This window comes from Chelonia mydas, chromosome 4, assembly GCF_015237465.2.
Source record: "Chelonia mydas isolate rCheMyd1 chromosome 4, rCheMyd1.pri.v2, whole genome shotgun sequence".
NCBI classification, from domain to species: domain Eukaryota; kingdom Metazoa; phylum Chordata; order Testudines; family Cheloniidae; genus Chelonia; species Chelonia mydas.
The window spans coordinates 18,225,468-18,240,454 of record NC_057852.1 but is presented as its reverse complement, the minus strand read 5'-3'; the positions used below and the strand labels follow the sequence as shown (position 1 = coordinate 18,240,454).

General features: G+C 43.9%; 1 protein-coding gene across 3 annotated transcripts in view; it reads left to right on the top strand.

Annotated features, from left to right (window-relative positions):
- RASGEF1B (RasGEF domain family member 1B) overlaps positions 1–14,987 on the top strand; it is a 364,027-nt gene that overhangs the window by 75,524 nt on the left and 273,516 nt on the right. The gene's annotated exons all lie outside the window — the stretch shown is intronic.

The following is a 14,987-nucleotide window of genomic DNA, read 5'->3' as shown; positions in this document are numbered from 1 at the left end:
CTGCAGGACTGTTGCCCAGATGATTGTGCCTGTGCTGAGGGAGGAGAAGTCTTTATGAGGAAGGAGGGAAAAACCTAACAGTGTGAGCTCTGAATTTGTCTCTCATGGGAGAGGTGGAAGTCCCATTGCTAGAACTGGACTAGTCAAGGACAGTGCACAGAGAAATACACTGTAGGGAACAATGCTGTGCTGGCAGGAGTTGGGCTACCTAATCCACAGGTGTAGGTATTTCTCTTCTTTAATATTTCAGATTTTATTTAAAAAAAAAAACAACCACCCCCAATCTATGAATGGCATCTGGAGACAGGGCCATTGTGTCCCCAGAGTTGCCAGCATTACATGGAGAAGACTAATAGTAGCAAGGCAGGAGAGAGTTAGAGCTACAATCCAGTAGCTAAATCCCTTCAGATAGCAGGATTGGGTTGACAGATACTGGATAATCAGGGACTTTTCTGAACGACAGTATGTCTATACTGCTTTGAACAGATTTTCTTTCTAACCCATCTTTAGCAAAGAGCACCTTTACTCCTGTGGTGCTAATTGGTTATCCACTTCTGGCAAGAGAAGAGGAGCTCATTTTTCTTTCCCAAGGAATTATCCAAAAAGTGGACAATACATGTTTGGAGCTTCTTGGCAGAGGGGCTTTATGACATGAGACTTGTACAGTAAGGTGCTGTTGGGTATTGGCACGGATGGCCTTGAGAACAGCAATTTATCTTGCTACCTTGAATAGGGGCAGGGTGAGGTGATAGTGGTCTCCAGCTTTTTCTGAGCCTTTTTCCCCCCTCTTGAACTGGTAGCAATGACAATATGAGGAACTGGCTTAAATTGATTACAGAGGGTGCCATGAAAACCTCCACATTCACTGCAGTGTTCCTATGTGCTGCGGTATTTTCCTAGACTTGTAATGGGGAGCACTGAAAATTCTGAATAAACGTAACTGCTGAATATCCCCAACCTGAGAACCTTTTAGTTTGATGGGTATATGGCCCGTTGGGATTATTTATTTTGAACTATATAGAAAATTTTGTAGCAGGTTTCCTGTTGTATGGAACCCGCATGGGTTATCATCAAACACCTACAATCCATACTCGATGGGGACCCCATCCTGAAAGAAATATTTCCTGAACCCCACTTCCAGCCTTCAAATAACCTCTAACCTCATCATCACAAGCAAGCTCCCCACAGACCAGGACACATGGCTCAAAGTGGCACCAGACACTGCCAGAGCAACAGATACAAAACCTGTAGACATATCTCCACTACTACGATGATCAACACCCCCCACAACACACCTTTCAAGATCCATGGAGCCTACACATGTGTATCACAACATGTGGTATGCCTCTTCCCGTGCACTAAATGCCCCAATAACAAGTATGTAGGTGAAACCAGACAATCGTTACGCTCTCAAATGAACCTCACATAGGAAAATGATAAAAGACAAAAACACCCTGTTAGCTGTGGGAGAACACTTTTCACAAAGCGATCACTCTTTTTCTGACCTCTCAGTTCTCATCCTCTAAGGAAACCTGCACAATACTTTCAAAAGATAAGCCTGGGAGCTTAAATTCATAACTTTGTGTAAGGGGACTGTCGCCCCCTTATTAACATTCAGTGGGGGTGTTTTAGTTGCTAGCTCCCAGCACTAAAAAGGGGGACGGGTTGATGGGGAATCAGGACCCTGAGACTGACAGCCCCCAGGAACAATGGGGAGAGGCCAATGCTCCAGGTCAGCCTGAATGACAGGACGAGCAGGCTAATCAGGGAGTCAGGAGGCCAGGGAGGTCCCGTTCTCCGTGTGAGCTGGATTTGCCTGGGTCAGACAGAGTGGGGCTGAGCTAAGGAGGAAGCAGGGGCCCAAGCTAAACTAGGGAGCAGAGCTGTGCCAGATCCAGAGGGACCAGAAAAGCAGCCCAGAGAGAGCAGACCCTGTCCTGGGAGCAGAGCTGCAGCCCCAAAGCCAGAGGCACAGCCCAGAGAGAGCAGACTTGCCCTGGGAGGAGAGCTGCAGCAGCCAGAGCCAGAGGGGCCAGAAAAGCAGCCCACGAAGCAGCCCAGGGAGCTGGAGGCAGAGCAGCAGCAGCGGTGCTGAGACAGGGTGGTGGAGGTGGGGCTGGAGCAGTCCTGAGCTGGGTGCGGTGAGTAGCTGGGAAGAGCGAGGGGGACCCTGGGCAGCGGGCCCAGCAAAGTGGGGGACACCGCAGCCAAGAGGCTCTGCAGGCCAGGCTTGGATCGTAACCCTGACAGGGCGGGGGCGACACTGGGAAGAAGGGTCCTACCACTTAGAGCCTGAGAGCGTGTGGCCACCACCAGAGCGAGTGTCCAACCCACAGCATCCCTGCAGCATAACCAGGGCCTGAGAAGAAGGCCTGGGACTTACAAAAAGAAAAGGAGTACTTGTGGCACCTTAGAGACTAATCAATTTATTTGAGCATAAATAAATTGGTTAGTCTCTAAGGTGCCACAAGTACTCCTTTTCTTTTTGCGAATACAGACTAACACGGCTGTTACTCTGAAACCTGGGACTTACAAGGAACAGACTGAACTGCCCTGACATCCCAGAGACACTGTTTGTGATGTTCCCTGCCACAGAGCGGGTTGATGTGTTTCCTTTAACCTTTCCCATTATTCCTTACTCTTTTTAAAATTAATTGTTGATTAAATAACTTGCATTTGCTTTAACTTGTATGTAATGGTCGGTGGGTCAGAGAAGTGCCCAGTGCAGAGAGAGTACCCCGGAGTGGGGACACCCTAGCCCCTGTCCTAGGTGACCACAGCAGGGTTGGGGGTCGAGCCCCCCAGGAATCCTGGGCCCAGCCTTGTTGGGGTTATGAGGACTCTGCCAGACAGGAGTGTGGAAGGGGAGCCCTCAAGGGCAGGGAGGCCACTGGGTAAAGGAAGTGGGAGTGAGGACTCAGATCCGTTCGCTAGCCCACTTCATCGGGGTAGTGCAGAAGCCAGGAAAGTTCCCCACAATAGCGGGACTATTCCCTCGCTTACATTTGCTAGACACTAAAAATCATGGACTGAACAGAGAGGCTGGATTGATGGTTTATTATAACAATCTGTAATCCACTAATCCCCTTCTTTTTGTTCTATGACAGCAGAGGTATTAATGGGCCACTCTACCTTGAATGGTCTCTAGTGTTCATGTTTTCAAGTTTTTCTCAATAACCATGACAGTTAGAAGGATTTTTTTTAATGAAAGCTGAGATTTTCACACAATCACATGAATCCAGGAGCTGGGGATTTAAAAAAAAATCAACGATTGCAAGACTTGCAACATACTCACCAGAGTTGGCTCCACTGAAACCGTATAAAGGGGCTTCAGTCTAAATGAGAATCTTACTCAAGTGTTTACAAACAGGTTGACTTCTACACATTTTTTTTATTGTTTGATAAACAAAATATGAGTGGGAAAGAGGGACAAAAATCAGTAATTAAGCTACTTGCTGGAAATAATTCACCTACCTCCACTTTGCAACCCATTTCTGCATTCCTTGTGCACCCAGTCTCCTGTGGCTGCAGAGGAAACCTTGGGTACGCAAAGGATGGTGAGTAAGGCGTGTTTTGTGAGAAGGTGTACACAGTTCACATTCACTGCTCTTATTTTATTTTCAAAGCTACAAGCCGATCTATCTCCAGGGAAGACTAGATAAATGATTTCTATTAATCTGTCTATGGGAGATATAATTTTCTGATGGTAAACCAAGCTCTGGGTAATTATCCAGTTCTGGACAACAAAATGTATTTGTAAGGCATAAGAGAATGGTGAGGTAGGTTTTTTTTTTTTTTTAAACTTTTTTAGATAGGCTTTCGTTCCCCCAGCATAGCCTGTGTCTATTGGCTATATAGAGCAGCCAGCTCCTACTGTATAAATCTGAGAACTTAATGAATCTCTTGATGCTGCATAGAGTGTACATATATTAGGGATTTTTTTCTTTTTCCTTTTTTTTAACTGCAGTTTATCTTTGATGGCATGTGCGTACTGACCTGAAAGCGAACTTTGCGGCTGCCTGCACCCCTGCCTGAATCCTGAATGTTTAATGGAACATTCAGCCCACATTATGCAGAGGGAGAATTGAAGTCACTGCTTTTATTTTTAATGTGCACTGAAGTGGCATGCTGCACATTTCCTTCTCCTTTTGTGAGCTAGAGCAGCATTGCATCCTTCGGGTTCTCAATTAAACCAGAATCTTGCCCGGAATCCTATCAAGCTGAGACATCTCAAATCAGTCTTTGGAAACAGTGGACAGGAGAATAGTCCCTGTCAATACTTCGCTGATGAGAACTACTGTCAGAGTTGCACGGAGGTTGTATGTTCTGTTCTATCTTACCACTTTACATTTCTAGAAGATGAAATTTGAGAAAGAGCAAAACTGAGGGTTTTCTATCTATTACCTATATTGTGGCTGCAAAACCAGTCTTTATGAGAAATGTCTGAACCAGATATCTCAGTAGGCCTGAGTTTCCTTCCTTTGGTAGCATCATACATTGGAGGGGATCTTTTGCCAGCTCAGAACTTACTCGTACTATCCCCCACACCTTGTCCTGACTATTAATAATAGTCAAATGTCTTCTTTGATTTCTCAGGAAGTGTTTTTCTTATATTTATTCCTATTGTTTGGAGCTGTAATTAGTTTATATCAATAATACGACCATCAGCTCCCTAATAACCTGATCTGAAGCTCTTAGACATCAGTGTGAATCTTTCTATTTTCTGAAATGGGCTTCGGATCAAGCCTTAATACCCACACAAGAACAGTCCCTAATAACCAAACAGCAACATGCAGTGTATGTTTAAAACCAGCAATTCTCCCAAGTCTATTCCAAAATCGGCACCCCATTAAAAAACAATCAATCAATGGAAAAGGGCCAGGTTCTGCTGCCCTTGCTCATGCGGAGTAGCCACTGTCTCAGAACAGCCCTGCACCAGTAATAACAGCTGTAGTCCAAGAAGATTCCTGTTCTGGACAACATTTCATGAGCATCAACAAAATGAGGGCACGGCACACACTGGCTGCGCCTACACTGCAAAAAAAACAACTCCCTGTGGCAGCAAGGCTCAGGGCCTGGATTAACTTACTGGAGCTCATGATATGGGACTAAAAGTAGCAGTGTAGACATTCCCACTTGGGCTGGAGCCTGGGTTCTGAAACCTGGTGAGTGGGGTGGGTCTCGGAGCCTGATCAGCAGCCTGAGTGGGAACGTCTACACTGCTATTTTTAGCTCCGTTGATCTGGGCTCTGAGACTTGCTGCCGTAGGTCTTTTATTTTCAGTGTAGACATACCTTAAGTGGCTTCAAGTTTCCAAAGTGACTGGTGATTTTGAGTGCCTCAAATTTGGCACATATTAAAAGAGGCCTGATTTTTGGTGCAGAGTACCCACCCTCTGAAAATCAGCCATTTCAATATGTCTCAAGTTGGGCACCCCAGAATGGAGGCACCCCAAATCGCTACTCACTGTTGAAAACTCAGGCCACAGTACTTTCCAGAGAGTTCTAATACAGTCTGAACAGAAATATTCCACTACTGGTTCTCCTGCCCCATCCCCTTATTAACTGTCTGAGAGCCAGAGTTTGGTATGCTTATCCTTTCCCCCTCTCTCAGGTACTTCTATAGCTCCTTTATTATAGTACCTGAGCATCTCAAAATCTGTAAGGTATTTATCCTCTCAACACCCCTGTGAGATAGGGAAGAACTATTACTCCCATTTTACAGATGAGTAACTGATGTGTAGAAAGACTCCATGACTTGTCCAAAGTTACGCAAGACATCTGTAACGAAGGAGGGATTCAAACCCAAGTCTCCTAAGCCCTTGGCTCACTCCCTAGCCACTGGACATACTGACATCAGGCGGTTGGGGGACTGCAGGTATCTGGAGTGACAATAGCAGGTGCTGCCATGACAATCAGAGTTGGGGAGAGCCAGTTTTTATGTGCTGTCTTCTGATGGCTTTGGGCCGGACACAAGTAATGGCTATGGGGAAGCAGAAGTGAGAATTTGATATTTTTTTTAAAAAGTATTAAAAACTGTATTTTTGAAAGTCTGTTCAGTAGAGACTCCAGGAATTTCTATAGTCTGTGGGCACTTTGCTAATAGAGCTTGCAGTTGTCACTTGACAGCCCTGAAGTTTTTCTAACGGCTGCTGCTGGCTATTAATCGCTAATGCTGTTTTCTCCATAGTATCTATAAACTTTGAGATCCAATGTATTAAACAGTCAGTACAAATGCTTAATTTTGTGAAACCCACCACATCAGTTCAAAATAATTAAAAAAGTTACGAAATCATTGTGAAGATGATTTCCTGATGCATATTACACCCCTTCTATAGATGTCACAAGTTGAGGGAGAATGAATTGTACAAAGAATGTCCCTTACCTACAAGTGTGTGTCAAATCTATCCTAGCAGCCACTCTGCTGTCTTTTGTAATATAATGTCTGTGTCATAAGAATATATAAAAGGTTTTCATATGCAATGAGAAAATCTGTTATAATGTTAGTAAACACTTACTTACACTGTAGTCTCATCTTCAGAACGTCTTTCAAGAACTAACTCCCAGATGTTTCATATATCTGTTTTAGCCATTGTTGTTTTTAATTGCTTGTGTGCAACCATGAGATATAGTGCAGCTGGAGGTTCTGAGGAATGTTAGTAGCGGTCTCTATTTAGATTAGAGAATAGCAGAGCTTCTGTGTCTGCATATTGCCATGTACTGGAGTAATAATAATGTTTACTATTATAGGGTCTGATCCAAAGCTCGCTGAAGTCAAGGGGAGTCTTTCTGCAGAATTCAATGGGCTTTGGATCCGGCACGTACAGTGGTTTTTATCATGCAGTGTTGATCTCAAAGCACCCTCCAAAGGAAAGCAAGGATCATGAGCAGCATGCCATAACTAATGTGTATATTTTCAGTATATAGTCTCTTCCTGCATGTGTAGTTCCTGCATGTGTGTGCGCACCTGCCCATTGGAGGGGGCACTGGAGGGTTCAAGAGATACATAGAGCCTTGCACCAAAACTGGGTGACTTTCATCCTGCATGCAGACAGTTGGACAGCAATGGGCCAAAATTATATACCTTGCTGGAGTTCTTGCTGTAGAATCTAAAGTTGTACAGAAAATTTGCAAAATCTGACCATAACAACCATCCACAATTCCTCAGAATCATACAAACTGAATCCTAGCAACCCACCCCTTTCAGATAATGGTACTGTGAACTCCTCCTGCCAGTGGCTATGGGAGTAGGTTTGACTGAGTGCGCGCTCTCTCATATTTATCTAAATATGTGTGTGGGATAGCAGAGATGGAGTGGGTACTCAAAGGTGCCTTTGCATCACTTGTGTATCGTGGAAGTGGAGAGGGGGCTATGCACTGACCCTGAACAAACCAGAGTAGAGAAGATCACTGGGGCATGGTAGGGGCATATTGGGGGAGGGGCTACTAGATCTTCACTTACATGGCTCAGTTGAGCCCCACACCCATGTATAGAAGATGCCAGAGGACCTGCAGTCAATATCCCAGCTATGTATAGTGGGAGGGCTTGCATCTCTACCCACAGCCTTCCCTGTAGAGAGCTTTGGGGTTTGTGTAGGGACGTGAGGGTATCCTAGTTGCATTTACATATTCTGTGTGTTGGCTCCTACAAAGTATGCGGAGCCTTTGTTGTAGCAACAGCAGTCTGTCGTGGCCTGCACCATCGTGTAGTTCGTCTTCAATAGGAAAGCAAATATCTCTGGCTTGAGGGGTATGTTGCATTTACTGTGGATGCAGTTTCTCCGCAAATCAATTACTCTTCCTCTTCCTCTTCATCTGTTATTACTCAACAGCCAGATCTGCTGACTCCAGAAGTGCTAAATCAATCAGCTGCTCCTCTGTTCTTCTTTCCTGCTACAAGTGACCTAGTGACAAAAATAGAAACACGTGCACGTGGCTACATGAAAACTGACCGAATTTCCCTTTCCCCTCACCCAGCAGAGAAACACATCCTACGGGGTTCTTTATTTAGAAATGCTCCAGTGATAAGGAGGCACCTCCAGGATGCACAAGCTTTCATTCTAGTGCGCAATACATTGTCACAGATGTGAGGCTCATCCTTGTCATGTTAGACAATCCATGGCAAGACTTCAATCCTGTTGCATTGCACAGATGTGTTATGGGTGTGTGCATAGACACAAAGTGAAATGTTCGTTTTCTCAGTCACGGTCTGTCATCTTGGAGAAACCCCTAGATGTGCAGTTGTGAATTGAATGTAACACTAAAACTGTAATAGAAAGAAACACATCCGGTTACTGGTAGAAAGGTCGTTTGTGTAGCAAAGTAAACAAATCTCCGACAAATGCTTCTGGCTGGCTGATGCCAGAAAGGAAGAGTGTTAGAGTGGTCACAGCACGAGGTCAGTTGATGTTTCTGGGTTTTATTCCCGGCTCTGCCATTAGCTAACTAGAGCTTCAGTTTGGCAAAACACTCATGCTCATGCTTTAATTGCTCTGAAGTGTTCTCCAAAGCAAGGCCTAAATGACCTTGTGTAAGTTATTGAAACTCAACGCCTCAGTTTCCTCCCAGGAAGTAACATGGATACTAAATTGGAGATGATACTTGCCTACCTCACAGTAGTGTTATGAGATCAATAATTAGTGTCTGTGAAGTGTTGTGCACTCCTCACATGAAAGGTGCGAAGCGTTGCTAGCTGCAAGTTCAAAACCTGCATTATCTTGCAGAGAAAGTATGTAACAGTTATGAAATGATGTTTGAAGATCTTTGCATCTGCTTGTGCAAATTTGCACCCCCTGTTATAAGTAGCAAACAAACACTTCCCAGGTGCTGAGTTTCTCAGAGATTCTCCAAAGCTTTATATTGGTCAGTGTCGATACATGTCTTCTCAGCCCTGGCATGTGCTTGGTAGCCATTACCATTGGGTCTAAACTTCTTTTCTCTAGTGGTTTATAGAGTTGTTCAGAGCTTAGTTGACTTTTATAAGCTAAATAACCCTAAGTATGCTACATACAGCTAAAGATAGCTGTTTGGGACACACTGTGACATCTTAGGGTATTGGCCAGTTCTATATTGTTGTTAGTGGGTCTGAGCCAAAACTGTGGCTCCAAGTACTCATGAATTTTGGGGAAGTTTGGCTCAGTTCCACAGACACCCCAGATCTGCAGATCTGGGAACTTTGGGAAATGGAGGTCTGAACTTTGTGGTTTGTGCTTTAATGATTAAAGGTTGGCCAGTTCTTAAGGGCTGGTTGTGCGTTGCCCGTAGCTGTGGCAGGAGGAGAGAGAAACTTTGCCTCTGTGGGGTAGAGGGCCATATTGGAACTCTTGCCTAGAGCATCTCCCAACTGGCTCTGCCTTGCCTCAGGAAGGGGAGGCTGGGGGTACGGAAAGTGTACGTAGGATGCTCTACGCAAACCTGCCAGTGTTCGTTCTCTGCTCCTGCTGGCTTTTCTATGCGAAGCTGTTTAGCCAGAGCTGCCCAGCGGTGCCACCAGTGTTACAGCTCCACTGGGCAATGGGACTACACCACTTTTCACCAGATGAAGATCTGGCTTTATAGGATTGATGGTGCACTGGAAGAGCCATATAAAGAAGTTTGTAAAAGGCCTCCAGCACCAGGTTGACTCTTTGCTCTTCTTTTTGTGAGTGCAAGTATGCGCTACAAACATACAAGATTTCATTGCTTCCTAATATAAGTTTCCATGGGCACAAGGAAGCATCAGTGTTTCTAGGGCTCTAAGGAAAAATGTTTTAGATCTGGCACTGCCTATGCTGTGTGTGCAGGCAGATATGAATCAAATTCAAATTTCTTGGATTAGCGTTTAGTGGTGCCAGCCCTGAATATATCCACAATGTTTGTAAAGCTATTTAACTGTAAAAATCCAATTGAATTAGAATATTCCCAAACACATCAGCTAAACGCCAGCAACCAAGACATGCTTTCAGTAGGAAATGTTTCCAATGTGCAGCATTACTGCTAAACTGGAAACTAGTGATCCATGGAACCAATTGGATTAGGTTCTGCTGAAACATTATGGATACATTACTCCAATTACAAATTATTAAAATGCCTTATTTTCAATGCATGAATGCACTTGATTAAATAATTTTACATTGCATTAAGACATGGGTCTTGCACTCTTTAAAATCCATGATATTGAAATCATGTGCACAGATTTTAATTTAGACTTTTCCATGGTTTTTCTGGCCACGGAACTCAAGTTTGTTCAACATCTCGTTAATCCTCTTTGCCAGTCCCTATTTCTAAGGCATCCTTCTGATATAACTGCTCATTTTACCTTTCTGTCTTTGCATCTGAGACCATCATTGACCTCAATTCTCAGTTACACTTGGGGTCTTCTACACCACTCTGATATTTACATGCTTCGAGTGGTGTGAAGGGGCCATCCTTTGCAAAGGGTCAGTGGAGCTGTGACCGTTTCTACCATCTGAAGATCTGGCCCTGGTAGGATTAAAGGTAAACTAGCAGAGCCATGCTTTATGCCATGTTAAATGTGCAACACCCCTGCTCTCTCATGCTCTGGTGTCTCTTAATCAGCTATCATGCAGAACTTTATCAAATGTTCTGGCACATTTGGGATCCAAAGAAACACCCAGTAGAGATTAGAATGAAAACCTAGACCCATGAAGAGGAATTTGAAGCTTGTTTTCTGTGCTACTTTCCGCCCACTTTGTATTCAGAATTTTTCATTGTTGTGCCACAATGTTCAAGAGCTAGTCTATATATTTTAAGCAACAGGAGAGTGTGGTCTTTATTGGGGAACTAGTTAAAGTGCTATTGATACGCGTGAAGATCTCAGACCTGGGGATGTGAATTTTGAAGGTGCCGCAGGCTTCAGTAACGTGATAAATGTTCTGGTAGCTATGGGATGACCAGTGATCGTTATTTTTCATTGATAAAACTTGTATGCAACCAGTGAAACCCTAAGAACTTTTGGAAGTGGCGGCCCCAGGGAGCACTTAGCCATTGTTCAGGTTTATTTTTGTCACAAAATCACTTTAGTGTATTGATTTGCTGAAGGCTGGAGCCAATTTTATTTCCAAGATTTCTGAGATGTCTTGTTTCATGTGCTTTACTTGGCAATATCTTAAGTGTTTCCTTGACAGAAAGTTTCAGTTCCCTGCTAATAGCCATCATTTGTTACTAGAGAAAGGAGAACGGGGGACTAAGCTTTTCTCTGTAAGTGCACAGACTTTGCTATAAAAGGACTCAGTGGTTCTGAAGCTGATAAGGCAAAATAATCTGTAGAGAAGATGTGAGAGCATATTGTCAAAGGAGAGATTGACAGGCTAATAATGGTATTCCTGTGGCCTTACCCCTGGACAATCCGGTAGCTGTTTTAATCGTGACACAATAGAAAAGTCTTTTCTACTTTAATGAGAGCTAATTAACTAGGTTCTACAAGCGGAAGGGTCATTTGAGAGTGGTTGTGATTGGGAAGGGAAAACATAACTGGTGATCCTGGGGACCCTCTAGAAAAAATATCACAAAGCTAGAAATCATTTTATTACTATGGCCTCCAGCGTGCAAATATTTATGGCAGTAACTTTGCACAGGAGTGGTCCGTTGATTTCAGTGTGTGTGTGTGTGTGTGTGTGTGTGTATTTAGATATGTATTAGAAAGATTATAGACTAGGTTGGTAGCACCCCTTATAAATATTGTTGCCAGACACTCCTCATTATAAAACTCTGTTTTCCGTTGCGTATAACTTTACAAAGCTTTAATCATTTGGGCTGACTACTGGGTGTCTGTGTCGAGCTGAAGTTTTTTGCAAAATTTCAGCCAAAATTGTTTGTCCGTTCTCAAGAATAGGGCTAGAGAAAAATACATTGTTTGGTCTATGTTAAAAAATTATGGCAAACTTTTTTTATTTGAACAGCTCTAGTGCCCTCATGCTCTGGAGTGGGGACTTAAAATTTGGCAGGGAGGTGGCCTTTGTGCCAGGGACATGCCTTTTGCTTTCCCTGTGAAAATTATAAGCCTTTGATAAACTGCAGTTTGTCCTTGCTCATTAGAGACTTTGATTATAGCCCTAAAATCTCAGAAGATTCCATTCTGACCAAGCATGGTATGGAGGAAGTATAACCTTTTGTAACCAATTAATGTTAAATTGTTAAAGGTGCAATAAAACTCAACTTAGATTTCAAGTTCAAGCCTCTAGGCTGGTTACAGAAAACTTTAGTAGAGGACCACTAGGCAACACTTTGCATTATACAACCAAACTTCATTAAAAGAAAAGATGATTAGTTAAGCAAAGAGGCATGCAATTGCCACTTACACAATACTACAATTATACTTTCACTTAAAGATGAAATAGTATTTTGATGGGTGATCAGTCTGCTGACAACAGAGCCTTATAATTGTGGATCCTAATGGTACCCTTTCGATATTAATTGCAGTGCTCCTCCAAGTTAGCAAAATTATTCCTTTTTAATACTCTATTATAATATACTTAGGGCCCTACCAAATTCACACCATGAAAAACGCATTACGGACCATGAAATCTGATCTCCCCCTGTGAAATCTGGTCTTTTGTGTGCTTTTACCCCTATTTATACAGATTTCACCAGAGGGAGACCAGCATTTCTCAAATTGGGGACTCTGACCCAAAAGGGAGTTGCAGGGGGGGGTCACAAGATTATTTTAGGGGTATCGCAGTATTTCCACCCTTACTTTTGCGCTGCCTTCAGATCTGGGCGGCTGGAGAGCGGCAGTTGTTACCATGGTACCATGCCATCCTTAATTCTGCGTTGCTGCTGGCGGTGTCTCTGTTTTCAGAGCTGGGCTCCCGGCAGCAGCCGCTGCTCTCCAGCTGCCCAGCTCAGAAGGCAGTGCGCTGCCAGCAGCGGCACAGAAGTAGAGGTAGCAACCGCCCCCTACAATAATCTTGAGGACCTTTTCCCCCCCCCCCCCGCCCACAACTCCTTTATGGGTCAGGACCACTACAATTACAACACCATGAAATTTCAGATTTCAATAGCTGAAATCACGTAATTTACGATTTAAAAAATCCTATGACTCTGAAATTGACCAAAATGGACCCTGAATTTGGTAGGGCCTTAAATATACTAATTAACATTAAACTGTCATTTACCATAATTATATTTCCATGGCTTTATTTGGCTCTTTACATTATGCATTATTTCAATTAATATCTGCACCAATGTCCTTCCCATACTATCAATATAGACAGCATTTTAATACAACGTTCACAATTCTCAAAAACACTCCTTAAAATCCTTGTTCAAACTGATTTTAACCAAAACATAATGACAACATGACCCTGGCTCATGTCATGAGAAAGTGAGAGTCAACCATAACACTCTGTCTCCACCTTATCTTGGATTTTTCTCACACTAGCAACTTGAATTTCCCATACTCCTCTACACTTAGACCCCAAATCTAACTTCTACTTATTCCTTAAATTAAATCATCTGAACTGTGAACTGAGGTGGAGAGCCTGGGCCTGATGGGCAAGGAGACCAGGAGCCAGAGAGGGAAATGGGAGAGGCATAGTTGGGCTGCAGGATGGTGGACACTGAGATCACTGGAGGAGCAGGGGGAGGGGAAGGACTGAGATTGGCTGGACAAGGAGACTGGGACTAGGAGTTCATGTGGGAGGAATGGGGCAGGGAAAAGACCTCTGACAAGGAGTTGGGGTTCAGGGGGAATACTGGGACTGGCTGGACAAAGAGAGTAGGGCAAGGAGCTGGGGAGGTGACGGGACAGAATCTGAGACTGAGTGAGCAGCCCTGGGAGGGAGATTGGAACTGGGAGGCAGTGGGGCACGGGGAGGGGAGAGACAGATTGGATGTGGGGAGCTGGCATTGGCTGGGCGAGGAGACTGGGGCCAGTGAGTTGGGACAGAAATGGGGGGACTGGGACTGGATGCAGGGAGGAGGAGGGATTGGGACTTAGAGAGAGAGCCCAGGGAGGGAGATGAAGTCTGGTGGGGCAAAGAAACAGGGACTGGGATAAGAAGCCTGACAGATGGAGACTGAGACCTGTAGGTGAGAAGAATAGGACTGGGCCAAGGAGCCAGTGGTGGGGAAGTGACAGGAGTGGGACATGAACAAGTTGGAGTGGATAGGGCAGAAAGGGTTAAGCACAGGGGGAAATGACAGAAGTCTGTTCCCACTAGAGCACACTCCCCTCGAGGTCCTGGAATGACGCTCAAAATTCCTTAGTCTCACCAGTCGTCTTGCTGTCAGTAGGTAACTGTGAAACCCTCCAGCAAAGTGTGTTTGTGTATGTGTGTCTCAAACTAACTTGATATTTTTTTTGAGGAGGCTAGAAATTTGGTTGATAAAGGTAATAATGCTGAAGTAATATACTCAGACTTCTGTAAGGCATTTGACTTGGTATGACACAATATTTTGATTAAAAAACCGAGAACAATACAAAATCAACAAGCAAACGTGAAAGGGATTAAAAACTGGATAGCAGGTCTCAAAATGTAATTGTAAATGGGGAATAGTCACTGAGCAGGTGAGTTTTTTGTGAGGTTCCATGGAGATTGGTTCCTGCCCTAGATTATTTTTAACCTCTTTATCAATGACCTGGAAGAAAACATAAGATCATTACTGATAAAGTCTGCAAATGACACACAAATTGGGGGAATGCTAAATAATAGAGAGGCCAGGTCATTGATACAAAGCAATGTGGATCGACTGGTAAATGAGGCACAAACAAGCAATGTATTCTAATATGGATAAGTGTAAATGGATCCAACTAGGAACAAAAAATGTAGCCCATAGTCACTCTATCTCGGGTAGCAGTAACTCTGAAAAAGACTTGGCATTCGTGAGAGATGGTTAGTTGAACATGGGCTCCAAGAGTGAGGCTGTGGCCAAAAGGGCTAACTTGGATGCACGAACAGGAATCTTGAATAGGAGTAGAGAGTTGGTTTATCTCTGTGTTTGGCAGAGGGGTGACCACTGTTGGAATATTGTGTTCAGTTTTGGTGC